General features: G+C 39.9%; 1 protein-coding gene across 4 annotated transcripts in view; it reads right to left on the reverse strand.

Moving 5' to 3' along the window:
• foxp1b (forkhead box P1b) overlaps positions 1-22,208 on the reverse strand; it is a 323,816-nt gene that overhangs the window by 109,721 nt on the left and 191,887 nt on the right. The window lies entirely within an intron of this gene.

Consider the following 22,208-nt stretch of genomic DNA (forward strand, 5'->3'; position numbering starts at 1 on the left):
ACACACACACACACACACACACACACACACACACACACACACACACACACACACACACACAAGATTAAAAACAGCCCTATGCCTTTTGACCACTGCATTATCCTGATCAGGGTCGCTGTGGGTCCAGCTTCCCTGAAATCACTGAGCGCAATGCATTAACACACCCTGGACAGAGAAGGTCCTGGGTTCGATCCCCAGGAGGGGCGGTCTGGGTCCTTTCTGTGTGGAGTTTGCATGTTCTCCCCGTGTCCGAGTGGTTTTCCTCCGGGTGCTCCGGTTTCCTCCCACAGTCCAAAGACATGCAAGTGAGGTGAATTGGAGACACTAAATTGTCCATGACTGTGTTTGATATAACCTTGTGAACTGATTAACCTTGTGTAATGAGTAACTACCGTTCCTGTCATGAATGTAACCAAGGTGTAAAACGTGATGTTAAAATCCTAATAAACAAACAAACACCCCGGGCAGAGCGCCAATCTATCGCAGGGCCTCGACCATCCAGCTTCTCTTCCACCAAACAATACCAACCATGTCTGTGTGTAGACACTTGACTGGCTGATAGCATTGCTGGGATTCAAACCCTTGATCCTAGCGTTAATGGGTTAGCATAATCCACCCCTGTGTCACCTTGAGAGTACTACATTTGCATTTCTTGTTATTAATAATATTACTTTATTATTTAAAACGTTACACCTTTCATTACACTTACTACTTCATGGTTTGTGTTAAGCCTGAGTCATGCTTTATCAGAACTGCTTCACAGAAGGTCATCCAAAATAAATGTTGGGGAGCACTGAATCACGGTTTAAGAGAACAATTAGAGGGATCTATTAAAGTAGGAATATGTAAACAAACATGTTTTTGTCTGTTAAACACATTGGAGACATATTTTGATAGAGACAAAGCTGTTCGAGTTTAAATCACACCATCCTGTCAGGATATTTTTCACTGATCATAATAAAAACACACACTGTTGACACAAAATAGAAAAGTGCCTTTGACCAGAAATGAATGTTCTGGTAAATATGTCATAACATTTCTTACTATCTGTGTGATATAAAAAGGAACGAGCACCTTATTTCTGGGAATTGTCTATGTTCCACATACACCGACTAGGCATAACATTATGACTACTGACAGGTGAAGTGAATAACACCGATTATTTCTTCATCACGGCACTTTTTAGTGGGTGAAATATATTAGGCAGCAAGTGAACATTTTATCCTCAAAGTTGATGTTAGAAGCAGGAAAAATGGGCAAGCATAAGGATTTGAGTGAGTTTGACAAGGGCCAAATTGTGATGGCTAGACGACTGAGGCAGAGCATCTCCAAAACTGCAGCTCTTGTGGGGTGTTCCCGGTCTGCAGTGGTCAGTATCTATCAAAAGTGGTCCAAGGAAGGAACAGTGGTAAACCGACGACAGGGTCATGGGCGGCCAAGGCTCACTGATGCACGTGGGAAGCGAAGGCTGGTCCGTGTGGTCCGATCCAACAGACGAGCTACTGGAGCTCAAATTGCTGAAGAAGTTAACGCTGTTTCTGATAGAAAGGTGTCAGAATACACAGTGCATCACAGTTTGTCTACCTCCTGTCTACCGCCGAAAGCGCCAACAGCATCGGCAAATACAGTATATAATATTTTGGCGGCTCGGTGGGTAGCACTTTCACCTTACAGCAAGAAAGAAGGTGGTCCTGGGTTCGCTTCCCAAGTGAAGTGGTTATGGCCCTTTCTGTGTTGAGTTTGCTCATTCTTCCTATGTCTGTGTGGGTTTCCTCCAGGTGCTCTGGTTTCCGCCCACAGTCCAAAGACATACAGTCAGGTTAATTGTAGATACTTAAGTGTCCCTAGTGGTGGTAAAACAGAAAATGAATGTATATTCTTTGGTAACAGGTCATAAAAACCTAAATGGTAGAGAATAGCATCAATAGTACCATCTAAAACAGCTTATTTACAAAGTACAAATTTCCTTTTAAGCTTAATTGATTAATGTTGTACCTCCTACAGACTTTCCTACATCTTAACAAGTTGGTCACTGTGGAAGTGGCCAGCGGGTTTGGAAGCTGTGTTTTTCAGAGTGACCTTTACAGTTACATGCAGGCAGAAATAAGCATAAACTCGACTGAATCAGCTTTTCCTTAATATACACGGCTTAATTTGCATCAGCTTTTTACATCACATTAGCAAGGGCAATCCATGTAGGAGCTTTAGCAGCTTGTGTTCCAGGGCAGTTGTAGATACAGTATAAGGGAAAAGCACGCTGAATATTAGATGATTTTACATGTGCAGTGTGGATTATTTACAGGCTTTGGGATACCCCGCTGCGTAAGCCTTTCTTTACCAGCTTCACAAATCTGGTGCCCATGCAGCGGGGAAGCAATGACTTAGCATTTACCCTTCTTCAGAATCTCTCTTGCTGGCAAAAAAGCTGCAATGGTGAATGCACTGGGCTAGGACGAACAAGATAAACAAGTAAGGTAGAAGCTCTACAAAGGTGATGCTCTAAATTGATTTGGATACTGGATGCCTTTGGAACTTAAGGCAAAAAATAGTAAATAGTAAAAATCAGCTGGTAAAGTGGGAGTGCACAGCAACATGAATCTAGTGAGGCAGTGGTAGCTTAGTCGTAAAGTTACTGGTGTAGTAATTGTAAAGTCGATTATTCAAGTCCCACCACTGATATTGTTGGGCCTGTAAATTTCATGGCTTAGTCCAGTGGTCCCCAACCACTGGGTCGTGGACCGGTACCGGTCCATGGGTCATTTATTGCTGGGCCGCACAGAAAGAATAAATAATTAAAGATCGCAATTAAAAAGAGCAATTAAATTAAAACTCTTCGGGTATTATTGTCTTCTATGACCACTACGTGGGAGCAGCGTCTCGTTGCAGCGAAAAAAAGCTTAGGATTCACACAGATTTTCCATTCTTTAGCTACTCTATTTTAAATCCTCCCGCCCCCGCCGGTCCGCGAAATTATATCTGATATGAAACCGATCCGTGGTGAAAAAAAGGTTGGGGACCGCTGGCTTAGTCATTTATGGCAACTCAATCAGGCCTTAAAGCAGGAAAACATCCCCACACTAGCACAAACATGTTTACCTGTTAATATGATGTTTTTACTGTGTAATGCTGTATTAGCTTTATGGCACATGTAACAATAGCAATATTTTCCAAGAATAGACTTATCAGTCCACAAAATATGGTCCCAAAAATTTAATCTGACATACAGTGTATCACAAAAGTGAGTACACCCCTCACATTTCTGCAGATATTTAAGTATATCTTTTCATGGGACAACACTGACAAAATGACACTTTGACACAATGAAAAGTAGTCTGTGTGCAGCTTATATAACAGTGTAAATTTATTCTTCCCTCAAAATAACTCAATATACAGCCATTAATGTCTAAACCACCGGCAACAAAAGTGAGTACACCCCTAAGAGACTACACCCCTAAATGTCCAAATTGAGCACTGCTTGTCATTTTCCCTCCAAAATGTCATGTGATTTGTTAGTGTTACTAGGTCTCAGGTGTGCATAGGGAGCAGGTGTGTTCAATTTAGTAGTACAGCTCTCACACTCTCTCATACTGGTCACTGAAAGTTCCAACATGGCACCTCATGGCAAAGAACTCTCTGAGGATCTTAAAAGACGAATTGTTGCACTACATGATGGCCAAGGCTACAAGAAGATTGCCAACACCCTGAAACTGAGCTGCAGCACAGTGGCCAAGATCATCCAGCGTTTTAAAAGAGCAGGGTCCACTCAGAACAGACCTCGCGTCGGTCGTCCAAAGAAGCTGAGTGCACGTGCTCAGCGTCACATCCAACTGCTGTCTTTGAAAGATAGGCGCAGGAGTGCTGTCAGCATTGCTGCAGAGATTGAAAAGGTGGGGGGTCAGCCTGTCAGTGCTCAGACCATACGCCGCACACTACATCAAATTGGTCTGCATGGCTGTCACCCCAGAAGGAAGCCTCTTCTGAAGTCTCTACACAAGAAAGCCCGCAAACAGTTTGCTGAAGACATGTCAACAAAGGACATGGATTACTGGAACCATGTCCTATGGTCTGAGGAGACCAAGATTAATTTGTTTGGTTCAGATGGTCTCAAGCATGTGTGGCGGCAATCAGGTGAGGAGTACAAAGATAAGTGTGTCATGCCTACAGTCAAGCATGGTGGTGGGAATGCCATGGTCTGGGGCTGCATGGGTGCAGCAGGTGTTGTGGAGTTACATTTCATTGAGGGACACATGAACTCCAATATGTACTGTGAAATACTGAAGCAGAGCATGATCCCCTCCCTCCGGAAACTAGGTCGCAGGGCAGTGTTCCAGCATGATAATGACCCCAAACACACCTCTAAGACGACCACTGCTTTATTGAAGAGGCTGAGGGTAAAGGTGATGGACTGGCCAAGCATGTCTCCAGACCTAAACCCAATAGAACATCTTTGGGGCATCCTCAAGCGGAAGGTGGAGGAGTGCAAAGTCTCGAATATCCGCCAGCTCCGTGATGTCGTCATGGAGGAGTGGAAAAGCATTCCAGTGGCAACCTGTGAAGCTCTGGTAAACTCCATGCCCAGGAGAGTTAAGGCAGTTCTGGGAAATAATGGTGGCCACACAAAATATTGACACTTCAGGAACTTTCACTAAGGGGTGTACTCACTTTTGTTGCCGGTGGTTTAGACATTAATGGCTGTATATTGAGTTATTTTGAGGGAAGAATAAATTTACACTGTTATATAAGCTGCACACAGACTACTTTTCATTGTGTCAAAGTGTCATTTTGTCAGTGTTGTCCCATGAAAAGATATACTTAAATATCTGCAGAAATGTCAGGGGTGTACTCACTTTTGTGATACACTGTAGGTCTTTTTCTTTTTTTCTAATCTTTTCGTGTCTAGTTACTCCAGATTGCAAGATTTCTTCTGCTACTATCTTTTAGTCTATCTGAGATGAGCTTGAGTCCAGAACTTGAGGGTGTTTCAGAATAAATAATAATCTAGTCGTGTCCAATTACCCTGATTGCGTCCTCTATACTAATTCGACCCTTCACCGCTGACAGAGGACGCCTCAAAACTGACACATGCCCCCTCCGGCACGTACAGTCAGTCCAGACTGCATTTTTCACCTGCACGAGTCGAGTTCATACACTGACGGGCACTGTGTACGGCGGGCCACACCCCCATCAGCATTATTCCTCAGCCCTGTGCAGACGCCATCAGTCAGCCAGCAGGGGCCGCAGTTGCACCAGTTATGAGGACCTATGATCCGACTTTTTACCCCTAACACTATGAACGACAGCCAATCGTTGTTCATGCTGCCGCCCAGCCCAGTCGGAAGGCAGAGCTGAGATTCGATACGATGTATTCGAAACCCCAACTCGGGTGTGCTAGCGTATTTTTTACCGCTGCGCCACCTGAGCGGCCCTAAAAAAAAAAGCTGTGATACTTAACAGTGCACTGTTAGTCCTGTGCACTAAACAGACATATTTAACTGGATGTCCTAAATCTTTTTACAGTTATGAACTGTAGACGGTCAAATATTAAAATGATTTTTAGTCTTGCATTGTAAAATATTCTTTTTGACCTGACTGACAATTATTATCTTTGCTTGCAACTCTTTTTATTGTTGTAGGCAACAAATGTAATTAATTTAATGACATGTTTATACAAAATACAATCAGGCTGAAGAGTAAAACCAATAAAAGTTCTTTGTATTTTTGTAATTTTTTGTACTGATGTACTTTTGTCAGTTAACTAAACGTGCAAGAGATATCAGATTCTTGTTTTTATTGAACTTTACACAACTATTTTAGAGCACAGACCAAGTAAAATAAAACAATAAATGTAGGTACAAGTAAAACAGGCTTTGAAAGTGTACATGAACTTACATTAAGTGCAATTTTAACTGAAATACAGACGAGTTAGAGACAATTTTCACGTGCCATGGGCGACTCATAGCTTTGTATTAATTTGAGGGTTTTTTCCACACCGAACACTTATCTGTAATGCAAAACAGGACTAGTCGGATTTTCCGCAAGTATATAATTAATGTTATTTCTAAAAAAGCCCTCTTCACATGGAAAACAGGCGCTTGTGCTAAAACCCTGTGAATTACGGGCTCACAGAAAACTGCTCTCCATCTACTGTTTAGACTTCCAAACTAATTCATGTAGCATACATAAATAAATCAATGGTTTATACCCACTCCAGACCATTATACCACATCCCCTAAGCTGCACTTTTCAACCGATCTATTAATATTTATGACAACACCAAACATTTCAAATTGCTCTGTTTAAACAATATAAAGTTCAGTGCGCAGTTACATAAACCGTCAGCCGAGTCTGGGTAAAAACAGACACCTCCCTAAATAGCATGCAATATTCAAAGCTGACAAATGGTTTTCACTAGGAAAAAAAAAAGAAATACAGTGTGATAATGCCAGTGAGAGTGAAGTGGTGAGTGTGTTGTGTATGGAAAGGTGCTGATAGAGGGATAAGGCTAAAGGAAGAAAATGTAGAGAAGAGTAAACAGGGTACAGCTCTGTGCCTGGTACGGATCTGTGACCCTGAAAGGTCAAAGGTCCGCTCAGCTATGCAGCGTTGATGTTTAGATTCCACAGCACTGCATAACAACAGATGGCACAAAATGAAGAGATTCTTTCACAGGGCCGGATGTGTACAAACACAAACACACACGTTGTTGTTCGAGAAGCAGATCTGCAGAACGTAGCCTCAACTAGGCATCTACACATGTGCACCATCGTATCCACTAACCTCGCACAAATGAGACAATCTTTCTTGCGTGCGGCTACGTCTCTTCGGTCTCAGATGTTATTAAATCGGAAAGCTGTTTATTAATCCTTTACTGGGCTATTAGGGCATGAACCCCCTTGCAGCGTACCGTCAGTGGCATATTGTTTCGCTCGCCTCGGCCTGCTCTTCCACGTCAATTACGCCCCTCAACTTTCAGAGGCGCTGCCTGATGAATCGTCCGTAAAACCCATTCGCATTAATACTCAATTGTGCATCTGCTGCTGACTGTAATTAAAGAAGTAAATGACTCATAAGAAAGGATGCATTAGCTGCAGGGACTAAAGAAATAAAGAAGGAGTAAATGGGAGCCGGCATGTAGTAAGCCATAATGCTAAGAATCTGCATTTTTCATCTTGGTGCAAATGTATTAATACCAGTGGCATGAAGTTGATTGATTGCACTGTGTATATATATATAATATATATAATTTTAAAGATATATAAACACAAATACAATTATATATAAATGTAAATATATAAATAGCACAACATATATAACCCCTTTACTACACAGTGCAAACAATATAGATATATATTTACATACACCAATCAGCCATAACATTAAAACCACCTCCTTGTTTCTACACTCACTGTCCATTTTATCAGCTCCACTTACCATATAGAAGCACTTTGTAGTTCTACAATTACTGACTGTAGTCCATCTGTTTCTCTGCATGCTTTGTTAGCCCCCTTTTATGCTGTTCTTCAATGGTCAGAACCCCCACAGAGCAGGTATTATTTGGGTGGTGGATCATTCTCAGCACTGCAGTAACACTGACATGGTGGTGGTGTGTTAGTGTGTGTTGCGCTGGTATGAGTGGATAAGAGTTTTTAAACACCTCACTGTCACTGCTGGACTGAGAATAGTCCACCAATCAAAAATATCCAGCCAACAGTGCCCCGTGGGAAGCGTCCTGTGACCACTGATTAAGGTCTAGAAGATGACCAACTCAAACAGCAGCAGTAGATGAGCGATCGTCTCTGACTATACATCTACAAGGTGGACCAACTAGGTAGGAGTGTCTGATAAAGTGGACAGTGAGTGAGTGGACACGGTATTTAAAAACTCCAGCAGCCCTGCTGTGTCTGATCCACTCATACCAGCACAACACACACTAACACACCACCACCATGTCAGTGTCACTACAGTGCTGAGAATGATCCACCACCTAAATAATACCTGCTCTCTGGTGGTCCTGTGGGGGTCATGACCATTGAAGAACAGGGTGAAAGCAGGCTAATAAAGTATGTAAAGAAAAAGATGGACTACAGTCAGTAATTGTAGAACTTCAAAGTGCTTCTATATGGTAAGTGGAGCTGATAAAATGGACAGTGAGTGTAGAAACAAGAAGGAGGTAGTTTTAATGATATGGCTGATCAGTATCTATATATATATATACACACACACACCTTGTACCGTGGTACGTTGTAAGTCGACGTCTCCTAAACTCAAAATCTTTGAAACTTGACACCCTTGATCAAGAGGTTTTTTATTGTATTCTTTGTTAGTTAACTGTTTCTACACTCACTGTCCATTTTATCAGCTCCACTTACCATATATAAGCACTTGTAGTTCTACAATGAAGTTCTATTTCAGTGTTTTTATTTATTTATTATATTTGTGTTATTTGTTAAAAGCACCACCATTATAGAATATTAACATATCAGTTCTACTGGAACATGAAATGCATTAACAGGTTTTACATACATCCTTATGGGAAAATAATACCTTGAAACTCAATGTCTTTAAAACTCTAGCCCCCAGCCATAAAGTGTATAAGGCTGGGCTTGAACTATATGATTTAACAGCAAAGCTTCTTTTGCCATGCAAGAAGATTCTATGCAAACCTAACAATGGTTACAACACAAGCAGAAAACCGTAAAAAGAAAGACAGAATAAACGATGCAATGTACTCCAGCAGTCTTGTGCTCTGTGCGTGCACACACACACACACACACACACACACACACACACACAGACACACACACACACACACACACACAGACACACACACAGACACACACACCAGACAAACACCCCCCTTGTTGCCCTTCCCTTTTCCTTCCCGAACTTGTGATGCTAGGGGATCCCCAGCATTATGACTTCTGGCAATTTCCGTCTGCTTACTTAAATGCAAAAAAATGGTGCAGACTTGCCAACTACGCTGGGTCTTCAGATGAAGCATAGAGCAGAATATAAAGGAAAACCCTTATTATTGTAGCTATTTAAACAGTTATATGTGCATATATGTGATTTTGTGTTCACTGATCAACTTTATTGTATTTTGTAAATATAAACACACATATATAATTGTTATTGAGTTGATGCCAGCAACACATTCCAAAAAATTATGACAGAAGCATATATACTGTGTTTTATAACCTTTTCTATTAATTAGACGTTTCTAATTAATTTAGGTGTTTCTGCACAAAAAGGCAGTTGTAGCCAAGCGGTTAAGGTACTGGACTAGTAATCAAAAGGTCGCTGGTTCAAGCCCAATCACTGCCAGATTGTCACTGTTGGGCCCTTGAGCAAGGCCCTTAACCCTTAATTGCTTAGACAGTATACTGTCACCGTACACCGTAGTCTCTTTGGATAAAAAAGTTTGCTAAATGCTGAAAATGCAATTGGTGTACAGCTTTCTCTTTATATAACATAGTTTGCATTTCTTGATTTTGTGTTAAGTGACAATTTTCTGAAGCACTCCCAAACACATGTAGCTAAATATATCACAGTAGCATGACAGTTTCTCATACAGTGTTGTCTGAGAACTTAAAGGTCATGCACATTTAACAGTTATTTCTGGTTTTGCCCTACACTGACTGAAATTTCTCCTGATTCCAGATTTAGTGAAAGACTAAATTATTTCCAGTCTTGCACTGGGAAATGTTCTTTTGGCAATTGAACTGACTGGTAATTCTCTCCTGAGATTTGGTACAAAGTGGTGAAACAACTGACCAAATCTGCTAGGTGACAAATATCCATACAACAACTATTTAATTGGTGGTGTAGAAAGTTAAGTAATGTCATTTCACTTATTGCTTCATATTGATTATGATTGACCACAACTTCTCTGTGGCTTTTCTGCGCTCATATTAACAGAGCCAGTTTGATTGTGCCCGGGAACTGCTATATAGATCTCAGAAAGCAAATGAAAATATTTCACTTAGGCATCAGTTGGGGGTCAGCAAAATTTCTAACCTTTTGTAAGTACAAAGTACAAGAAACAGTTGTGTCATTGTTAACCTTGGTAAAAAAATGTCACTATATGTTGATGAAAAAATGTCTATATGGTCAGATATGATCCCAGAACCCTAAAAAAATAGATTTGTCATAATTTAAAATCTGCTTAGACAATCAAGCAAGCTTTAAATCCCAATGACCTTTGTTGCAGTACAACAATGACGGCCCTGTTCCAAAATCAACATCTTACTGCTTGATTTAAGTTGCTGATCACACACACAAGAAAAAAAGTCTTGAAATGACGCTTAGCTCAAGTTGTTTGGCCACAATGACCAGAAGCTTGTTTAAAAGAAAAAAATAAATAGATAATGCCAGGAACACTGTACCTACAGTCATGCAATGTGATGGTACTGTTATGTTCTGAGGCTTTACTGTCAGTGGAACTGGTGCATTATTAAATGTAAAAATAATAATAACAACAACAACGACGACAAAAATAATAATAATAATAATAATAATAATAAGAGTACAATTGTATGTATATGTTTGAGCCAGCATGTACTGTCATATTATTCAGGTAAAAAACAACAGTTGCAATAATCATTCATGTCCCTTATAAGTGGTTGTAAACTATTAACTAAAATTGTAGCTACTAACAAAGATTTAAAGTTAAAGGAAAGAGAAATGGAAAGAGTTTATAGAACAATACAAGGCATGAGTAAATGTTTTACTGGTTTAATCTCACTAGCTGGTTGTAAACAAGCCATGTCAGTCATGAAAGGATCCATTATGACAAAACTAAAAATGGTAACATGACTCACAACCAGCAGTTCATTGATAAACAATAGAAAATTGCAGTAGGATGTGTTTATAGTAGAAACTGTTTAATCGTTTTCAAAGAAAAAGCTTTCACTTCAACAAACCAGATTTTTTTCTATTTTGCAATACTTGGAAAACCAGTATAACACATTTTACACAGCTATATTCACACTGGTAAAAAAAAAGCACTATTAGTCATACAGTACAGTGGAAAAAAGGTGCAAAAAAAAAAGGTTCCGCAACTAACATCTTTGCATTTTCTGTGATAGGTACTGTAAATCTAAAAGACCATGATTTTAATAATAAAAAGTAGAGATGGGACGATCGGGGTTTTTGGCACCGATTCCGATCTCCGATCTCCTTTCAGGGACATCTGCCGATAGCCGATTGCGATCTTATAAATAAAACTTATTTTTAAGTTTAAAATAAATAAACTTAAAAAGAGCCTCACAGTGAAGATAAACCGGAGCAGCGCGCGCGCGCGTGTGTGTGTGTGTGTGTGTGTGTGTTTGTGTGTGTGTGTGCCCTTAGAAGAGACGCCTTGTTCACAGTATCGCTATAAGTGATTCATTGATTCACGAGTCATTTTTCGCGAAGCGTAAGTTTCTCTTCTCAGTTATCTCTCCGTGTTTACTGTTATTAATTAAATGTCGTGGTTTTAAATAAACACCAGCTACTACAGAACATTCTGTGTGACTCTCTTACATTAAAAAGCTTCATTAAAAAGCTTAATTAAACTGCTATTACCACAGATCTGTAACCGACCGTCAGACTCGTTCCGTCTAAGGAGCTAAAAGTTCAGCAGATGATCCTGAACTAACGAATTTGGTAATGAATAAACTTTTGCCTCTGATTGGCTCTGTAACGTTTTCTGTTCTCATCTAAATCACAAGCAAGAACCGCTCACGATTTACCAAAGTGAACCAGGAGTTTATATAACGTGCTGATAGAATCGACTCAGATGTGACCGGGTTGAATTATCTTTTTAAAGTAAATATTACAATCAGCAAAATTACATCGTATGTATGATGCACAACGTTAATGATGTTATTTTAGGTCATGAAGAGCTTTCACTGTGGTTTCTGTACGATGGTTGATGAATGGTGATGTGATGGTTGGTGCTTCGTAGCTCAAAGTCTGGATCAATCCACTGAGCTGTTAACTTAACGTGATCTTTATATATCACACGATCGGATCGGCTACTTTTAGGAAATATCGCTGATCGCCGATAGCATATTTTGATTAAAAATCGGCCGATACCGATTCATAGCCGATCGATCGTCCCATCTCTAATAAAAAGTAATACAGTCAGATAGGTATTACAGAAGTAAATATAGTAAGATCCTTCACCAAAGTCTTGACAAATGGGCAAGTACGTATGTGGAGTACACCAAGAGAACGGTAAAGTGTACAGTCTGATGGTTCTGGTTCAATGTTATTTGATGGCATTGTTTTCTGGCATGTTTTGGGTCCATTTGTTCCCAACCATCTAAATTATTTACCCATTGAGATAATAAGATGGCTATAAAATGACTTGAAATTGAGTAATTATCTACCATGTATCTTTTCACATTTTATAAATATTATAGTTCTATATTTTATATGTGTTTTAATTACAAGAATAGTAAGTAAATCATGTTCTGGTTTGAAGCTTTGCCTCTCATATTGATGTTCTTTTACCAATAACTACAGTTTAAAGTTCTATGAAGAATAGTTTATCGATTTTTTTAAGGTCACAACCAAGTCTTTTATTTATGCTTATTATTTTTCCCAAACACTGACAGTTTCATTAGTCACATACATAAAGCACTTGATTATAAAAGGATAACAGCAATTCAACAAAAAGTCATTCTGTCTGATCACCTGACCAGCATGCAGGAATTTGGGTGGTCCCTAGAACAATAATAATGCCCCAATTAACAAGTCACTAGGTGAGGCTGAATGATGAGTAGGAAAATATTGTAGGAAAAATCATACTTTAGTGTCGTCACATTCTACAGATTTTAACCCAATTAAATATCTATGGGGGATTTTGAACCAGCATGTTAGATGACACTCTCCAACATTTCCATTATAAGGATTTAGAGGACACTTTTATCCCAAGCGACTTACAACTGAAACTAAATATAATCCAAGAAACTGAGGGTTAAAAGCCTTGCTTAAGAGCCAGCTTTGCTACGATGGAGCTTGAACTCTCAACCTTCTGACCAATAGTCCAGTACGTTAAATGCTGAGCCACCAATGCCCACCAGCATTCTTAATCTTTTGAAGAATGGTGTTCCATTCTTCTAGTGCATTTAGTCATTTAATCATTTAATTGGATGCAGACTGGACTAGTAGAGATAAGATGTTTCAAGATAGATCTGTAGAGTTCCCTTTTTTCTATTGTATTTGCATTTTCTCCCATTTTCTCCCCAATTTAGTGTAGTCAATTTGTCTTCTGCTGCTGGGGGATCCCTGATTGCAGTCGAGCTGGGTATATTGCTGCTCACGCCTGCTCCTTTTAACTGATCTAGGGTTAGCTATGTATCTCTCCAACAATATCTATTTGATAATCAGGAGCTTTAAATAGGAGGTTATAATACATCAGTAGTTAAGATTCATGTTCCCCCTCCAATCTTGGTGGCAATAAGGGACATTGAAAGCTTAGTGGGTAGAGCTTTGGCCTATCAATCGGAAGATTGTCAGTTTAAATCCAGCCTCTGCTATGCAGTCACTGAAGCTGCCCCCAGCTTCCAAACAAGCTGGGATATGCGGAAAAAGAGTTTTATTGTACTGTACATGTGTACATGTACAGTGTATCACAAAAGTGAGTACACCCCTCACATTTCTGCAAATATTTCATTATATCTTTTCATGGGACAACACTATAGACATGAAACTTGGATATAACTTAGAGTAGTCAGTGTACAGCTTGTATAGCAGTGTAGATTTACTGTCTTCTGAAAATAACTCAACACACAGCCATTAATGTCTAAATAGCTGGCAACATAAGTGAGTACACCCCACAGTGAACATGTCCAAATTGTGCCCAAATGTGTCGTTGTCCCTCCCTGGTGTCATGTGTCAAGGTCCCAGGTGTAAATGGGGAGCAGGGCTGTTAAATTTGGTGTTTTGGGTACAATTCTCTCATACTGGCCACTGGATATTCAACATGGCACCTCATGGCAAAGAACTCTCTGAGGATGTGAGAAATAGAATTGTTGCTCTCCACAAACATGGCCTGGGCTATAAGAAGATTGCTAACACCCTGAAACTGAGCTACAGCATGGTGGCCAAGGTCATACAGCGGTTTTCCAGGACAGGTTCCACTCGGAACAGGCTTCGCCAGGGTCGACCAAAGAAGTTGAGTCCACGTGTTCGGCGTCATATCCAGAGGTTGGCTTTAAAAAATAGACACATGAGTGCTGCCAGCATTGCTGCAGAGGTTGAAGACGTGGGAGGTCAGCCTGTCAGTGCTCAGACCATACGCCGCACACTGCATCAACTCGGTCTGCATGGTCGTCATCCCAGAAGGAAGCTGACGCACAAGAAAGCCCGCAAACAGTTTGCTGAAGACAAGCAGTCCAAGAACATGGATTACTGGAATGCCCTGTGGTCTGACGAGACCAAGATAAACTTGTTTGGCTCAGATGGTGTCCAGCATGTGTGGCGGCGCCCTGGTGAGAAGTACCAAGACAACTGTATCTTGCCTACAGTCAAGCATGGTGGTGGTAGCATCATGGTCTTGGGCTGCATGAGTGTTGCTGGCACTGGGGAGCTGCAGTTCATTGAGGGAAACATGAATTCCAACATGTACTGTGACATTCTGAAACAGAGCATGATCCCCTCCCTTTGAAAACTGGGCCTCATGGCAGTTTTCCAACAGGATAACGACCCCAAACACAACCTCCAAGATGACAACTGCCTTGCTGAGGAAGCTGAAGGTAAAGGTGATGGACTAAACCCAATTGAGCACCTGTGGCGCATCCTCAAGTGGAAGGTGGAGGAGTTCAAGGTGTCTAACATCCACCAGCTCCGTGATGTCATCATGGAGGAGTGGAAGAGGATTCCAGTAGCAACCTGTGCAGCTCTGGTGAATTCCATGCCCAGGAGGGTTAAGGCAGTGCTGGATAATAATGGTGGTCACACAAAATATTGACACTTTGGGCACAATTTGGACATGTTCACTGTGGGGTGTACTCACTTATGTTGCCAGCTATTTAGACATTAATGGCTGTGTGTTAACTTATTTTCAGAAGACAGTAAATCTACACTGCTATACAAGTTGTACACTGACTACTCTAAGTTATATCCAAGTTTTATTTCTATAGTGTTGTCCCATGAAAAGATAGAATAAAATATTTGCAGAAATGTGAGGGGTGTACTCACTTTTGTGATACACTGTATATACAGTATGACAGATAAAGGTGTTCTTCTTCTTCTGTTCTTCTAACACAACAAAGCCGATTTGACTTTCACTAAAGTTTTCAACCATATGTTTACTGGTATTGTTAATTCTATGGTCCTGTAGCACATATAGTACTGCAAGGTGAAAATATTTGGGAAACATGTGCATTATAACATTGTGAATTCAATGCCTGAAGAACATTCCCCACTGCTTAAGCTGAAGAACCCTTTATTTAATCTATCTTTACGACTCACAAATGAAAACTTGACTGTGTCTAGCATCTTATAATGTCGTAGCATCAGAAATTGCAGTTAGTTCCACCATAAGCACCTTTTAAAAATTCCAATCATCATGTAATCTCTAGATTATTAATGTAGCGGTACATAATGAATATCAAAAACAGACCTAAATCACATTTACATTTTCTGCATTTAGCTGACGCTTTTATCCAAAGTGACCCACAGTACTGTGACAGTATATTATCTAAGCAATTGAGGGTTAAGGGCCTTGCTCAAGGGCCCAACAGTGGCAACCTATACCTTAACTGCTAGGCTACAACTGCCCTAAATTAAATAGTTTTATGGTGCTTTGAGGGCAAAGCAAATTGCCATTATAGATTCAGATAGGGTAAATGTGAATGTAATCTGAACTATTAATTTTTCATCTCCAGAGATATACAGCACCACTATGCATTCCACCATCACATATTCACTCACAAAGACTCATGCACATTCAGACACATGATATCCTTTAATGTTTAAATTACATTTTACACACTATTCAAAGTTAGTCTATCATTCAGCATTTTCAAACAGACGATGTGTGTGCATATGTTTTGTTTGGAAAAGGAACAGTCAGGTCACCGGTATTCCTATGACATTAGATATTAGCTCAGAGAGAATATAGTGAAAATCTTGATATGTCGTGGCCAGAGCAATTGGTTACGCTTTGGAATTGAGTTGCAGAAAGAGAGGCTGCTCCATGGGAATAACAACTTCTGCTCAAGTCATTCCGACCTGAGTAATGTGATCTCGGACATTGAAAGAGAGATTGCTTTTGTCTTAAACCAGACCGATTTCTGACATGAAGATGGACAGAGGCTTCATATTCCCCTTCCAGGAAAAATAGAATTAAAAAGAAACAAATATTGTCTCTCAGAATCATCTGCTGTATCAACAACCAACAAAATCCAACCTTTGGGCTCTGCGTTTTCAATTTCATGAAGATGTATTATTTGAATGAAACAATGAATAAAAAAGTAAATAGATAAATAAGTAGAGGTCTCTAAAAAGTGGACCAGTATGGACCTGGGTCCACCGAGCATTTTTCATACATTGATATACAAACACTATTCCCAGAAAAGTTGGGACACTTTCTAAAAAATGCACCATGTCAGTGTCACTGCAGTGCTGAGAATGATCCACCACCAAAAATAAAACCTACTCTGTAGGGGTCCTGACCATTGAAAAACAGGGTGAAAGCAGGCTAAAAAGGTATGTAGAGAAAAAGATGGACTACAGTCAGTAATTGTAGAACTACAAAGTGCTTTTATATGGTAAGTGGAGAAAACAGGAGGTGGTTTTAATGTTATGGCTGATCAGTGTATAGTCTAGATACATAAATTCATTAAAAAAAAAGACAGACAGACAGACAGACAGACAGAAAAGATTAGATAGATAGATAGATAGATAGATAGATAGATAGATAGATAGATAGATAGATAGATAGATAGATAGATAGATAAGATTTGCCTGTGTGAAATCCATGTAGGTAAAAAAACAGCTTGCTGGTGGGATAAAATTCCTTTCTGCACTTCCATGCTCAATGACGTCTCCGCTGGAGCTGTAGGCCTCAATAAACGTCAACGCAATATTGTGTGGCAGAGCTTAAGCGCCTGCAGGAAGGTGTGATCACAATATTAAATACATCGAGGATCCAGCCTTAATGGCAAATGATGGAAAGAGCACTGGTTTGATTTTGTTTGCTTGGTGATAAATGTTTCCATTAAGCGGTACTTTGTTTGTACTATACAGCAGCTTTATGCAAACTGTCACATGTTCACCGTAATGCTGCATGTCATGTAAGATTGCATTATGCTGGTAATGCATGGATTACAGTTCATCAATGCAAATGCACACTTTGTATTACAAACAGGCATTCTATCACCCTAGCATTCTATTTACCCTCTCACTGCCCTTCTCACACTCACAGGAAATGAGACAAACAAAGTGAGGAGACACCTGAAGAAGGAAAAAAAAAAAAAACATGGGTCTGAACAACTAACGCAGCAGAAAGCAAGGGCATGGCATCTATGGAGCGGAGAGAAAGCAAAATGACAGACTGCTGTTCACCTCCATTAGCCACTGAGTGGGAAAAAAACTAAGCATTCTGGAGCATACGACCTGTGAAAGAATCTGAAATATCTCTTTAAATGTGGCCATGGTGGTTGCCGCATTAATTCTAGGGGAACTGTAATCTCTCGAGCAAATCAAATTACTCTCATTACACGCGCAAGGAAAGAAAAAAAAGAAAAAAGTATTTATTACCAATAATCACCCGTTTAAAATGAAGCAACACAGCCGACGAGTTTTATTTTTTTGCTGATTGAGGGTGAAAATGAGAAACAGGAAAAGGTAGCTGCGCAGGCACACATTATTATGAGGATGTGCACACATTCACGGTCAGTTCAGCAGTGGATGTGCAAGGATGACACAGTGATTAAGGTTAAAAGAATAGAGGCCATATAAGCTTTAAGGACATTTCTGTGCAGGCAAGCGTGACATAAGTAAAGGTGGAGAGAGCCAATCTCTGTCTAGTTAACACAGCAGAAAAGTGACATTCTCTCCTTTTAATAACGCATGACAGCATCTAGGGGCAATTTCCTTAAAAATAAAAGCAATTAATTACATCAGAAATGTTAATGGAAAAATACATCAAAGGAGAGATAAATATGATTCAGCTCCATAAAATCAATTAATAGGAGAGGTCAGCGTCTCATTCATTTATGAGATTAACATAATTACCTATTTTTCTTTTCCTCATTTACTGCTCCATTCATTTGGGACCACGGCTTTGTCCCTTCATCCCAGTGGAAAAAACAGGGAGAGAGGGAGAAAGCGAGAGAGGCGAGCTGGCCTAAATTAAATATCTCCGTCTATACAGTGCGGCGCACATTAACACTACGGCCAAAGTAATTACATTTCTTATTCCATGCTGTTAGATGGTATATGATCTCAAATCAGTTGTGACGGCTGCCCCTTTATTCGCTGCTCTGCTCTGATTGAGAAGGTGATTAACTAACGAATTAAAAAAAAGACCAGACTGTTTTGCCAGAGCATTAACTTTAAGAAATAACAGGGTCTGTTAAGATATTTAACACCTTAAATGCATGACTTACTATACTATTGTTTCCCATTAACTGTTTTGTCCTGGTCAGGGTCATGGCAATCCCCCCCCTCAGACATAGCCAATCATGTCTGTCTAGACATCTGTCTGACCCATAGCATTGCGAAGTATCAAACCTGGATATTTATTTATTTGAGGGCGGCACGGTGGCTCGGTTGGTAGCACTGTCGCCTCACAGCAAGGTCCTGAGTTCAATTCCCAGGTTGAGCAGTCCGGGTCCTTTCTGTGTGGAGTTTGCATGTTCTCCCTGTGGCTGCGTGGGTTTCCTCCAGGAGCTCCGGTTTCCTCCCACAGCACAAAAAAATGCAAGTGAGGTGAATTGGGGATACAAAATTGTCCATGACTGCGTTTGACATTAAAGACTTGAACTGATGAATCTTGTGTAACCAGTAACTACCTGTCCTGTCATAAATGTAATAAATATGTATTAATTTAAGTGTTTTATGGCTTGCTTACACCATGGTGAAATTCATGGCAGGAAGGGTAGATCATTTTTATGTCAGTCTATCATCCTTGTCTAGTGCTATTCTTAGGTTGTTCTTTCATTGCTCTCTTTTATACCATTTTTTTTTTTCAACAAATTAAGGAGGGTTTCCATATTGTCTTAGTTAAAGGTTTTTGTCATAGTCTTTGGTATTGTTAGAGATTGTCGTTCCTTTAAGTATGTAGTAAATTCAGTCAGTATGCGTTTAATGCAAAGATGTATTCTGCAGATATCACAGAGTGGGGGAATTCCCCCCTTACAAGATATGACTGTGTTAAACGTGTGTGTCCAATGCGACATATAGTATAGATGTTGAGCTAGTGTAATAGATTTTAATAACAACTATTAATAATTACAATGACACCAATAGAAATTGTATGTAGATACAAGAATGAAAAATATTAGAAAGGACCCACTGACTACTTAAATATTTCTGGATGGGCTAAAGATTCATAGCAATAATATGACCAGAAAACACACTGTTATGGACCTTAATTGCAGCAGTAAATAGAAAACGTTTCCTTTTTCTAGTAGGAGTAGTGACTGGTCGTGTCTGAAAGACTGAGAGAGAGCTTATAGTCTGGATTTAGCACCATCTGATTTTCACCTTTGGGGAAGAAGATTTTCATGTGATGATGAAGTAAAAGCAGTGGTGCATCAGTGGCTACGCACTCAACCAAAAAAATTTTTGCTGATGGCATTAAAAAGTTGGTACAACTTTGGGAAAAATGCATCGGAAGGTGACTATGCAGAAAACAGATTTGTTTTTGAAATTCTTAATAAATTTATTTATATATTTATTAGGATTTTAACATCATGTTTTACCCACTTTTGGTTACATTCATGACAGGACAAGCATCAGTCAGTTCACAAGTTTAATGTCAAACACAGTCACAGACAATTTTGTATCTCCAATTCACCTCACTTGCATGTGTGGACTGCTGGAGGAAACCCATAAAGTCACAGGGAGAACATGCAAATTCCACATAGAAAAGACCTGGACCGACCACCTGGGGATCAAATCAGAATCTTCTTGCTGTGAAGCGACAGTGCTGCCCACTAAGCCACAGTGAGGAAACTTTTTGAAGGACCCTCGTACAATATAATTCAAGCCCTGAGCCCAATATAACACTGGCATTCCAAAGTCTTTACAAGCAAGGTATGCAAAATTGTAGTCATATTAATTGTTTTTAAATAATTCATGTCTTTTCCCAGGATTCATTCAGTCAGAAAAACTGAAAAAATAAATCAAGGTGTTTGTTATGACAGATTTCAATGATTTATGTATTTAACTAAATCCCTTTATAACACACCATCAGCCACATTTGTTTTGGGTTTCTAAAAATATGACAAAATGTGCTGTATCCAGTATATACATACAGCACACCTAATGACTGGTTACATGTCGCTTAGCTCATTTCCCCTAAATCAGCCACATCTGATAGTCATCAGCAAGCTTCTGGCACAACTCTGGGTGATATCAAGTAATTCTGTCAAATAAAGCGGTCAAAGGTCCAAGCAAAATACAGTAATTAGTTTTCTGGCATGGAATTGACTTTTTCAGTCATGTTCTGATTAGGGTTTAGGCCAGAATTTTGAAGAAGCCATTTCAAATTTTTAATTTTTTTTTTTGGCCTAATTTACCATTTCTAAATCAGTTTTGATGTGTACTTTGGCTCGTTGATTCTTTCCTACTGGTCTTTCTATTTTTCTTCATTATTCTGTCTACTTTCCACAAACATAACACTTCATGCTCACCAGTCTGAGGCATAATTGTATTAATACGGCCCTACTAAATTCTTGGAAGATGTGCTGAATGTGATGGACCTTGTTTTTTCAAAAATCGCAGATTTCACAGATTATTAAATAACACTCATTAACTAAATGATATGCGTTTTTACACATCCCCTCTGCGTCCACATAATCAGATGGACGTTTTCCAAACTCAGTTACACCAGTCGTGTTTTAGCTGCTTTAGACTTCGACATCTTGGACATTGCTAGTGTAACCGAGCATCTATAGAGTTTGCTGAGTTTATAAAGTAAGAAATAAACTGTACACAGACAAACTATCGGGAGCAAAATACTTTACTGGTTTGTTCTTTTGAGGCGCAGCACAGACTATAGAGAGATGATCACGTGTGTAGAGAAGCACACATTTCCATGGATTATGGAATCCCCAAAGGGACAAAATGCACTTAATATGTAAACACATACATCAAACATTGTTGGCACACTACAGCACAGAAAAGTCTGTTACAGTAGATAGATAGATAGATAGATAGATAGATAGATAGATAGATAGATAGATAGATAGATAGATAGATAGAGTGCATCACAAAAGTGAGTACACCCCTCACATTTCTGCAAATATTTCATTATATCTTTTCATGGGACAACACTATAGACATGAAACTTGGATATAACTTAGAGTAGTCAGTGTACAGCTTGTATAGCAGTGTAGATTTACTGTCTTCTGAAAATAACTCAACACACAGCCATATGTCTAAATGGCTGGCAACATAAGTGAGTACACCCCACAGTGAACATGTCCAAATTGTGCCCAAAGTGTCAATATTTTGTGTGACCACCATTATTATCCAGCACTGCCTTAACCCTCCTGGGCATGGAGTTCACCAGAGCTGCACAGGTTGCTACTGGAATCCTCTTCCACTCCTCCATGATGACATCACGGAGCTGGTGGATGTTAGACACCTTGAACTCCTCCACCTTCCACTTGAGGATGCGCCACAGGTGCTCAATTGGGTTTAGTCCATCACCTTTACCTTCAGCTTCCTCAGCAAGGCAGTTGTCATCTTGGAGATTGTGTTTGGGGTCGTTATCCTGTTGGAAAACTGCCATGAGGCCCAGTTTTCGAAGGGAGGGGATCATGCTCTGTTTCAGAATGTCACAGTACATGTTGGAATTCATGTTTCCCTCAATGAACTGCAGCTCCCCAGTGCCTGCAGCACTCATGCAACCCAAGACCATGATGCTACCACCACCATGCTTGACTGTAGGCAAGATACAGTTGTCTTGGTACTTCTCACCAGGGCGCCGCCACACATGCTGGACACCATCTGAGCCAAACAAGTTTATCTTGGTCTCGTCA

This window comes from Trichomycterus rosablanca, chromosome 6 (assembly GCF_030014385.1).
Source record: "Trichomycterus rosablanca isolate fTriRos1 chromosome 6, fTriRos1.hap1, whole genome shotgun sequence".
In the NCBI taxonomy this organism is placed as follows: domain Eukaryota; kingdom Metazoa; phylum Chordata; class Actinopteri; order Siluriformes; family Trichomycteridae; genus Trichomycterus; species Trichomycterus rosablanca.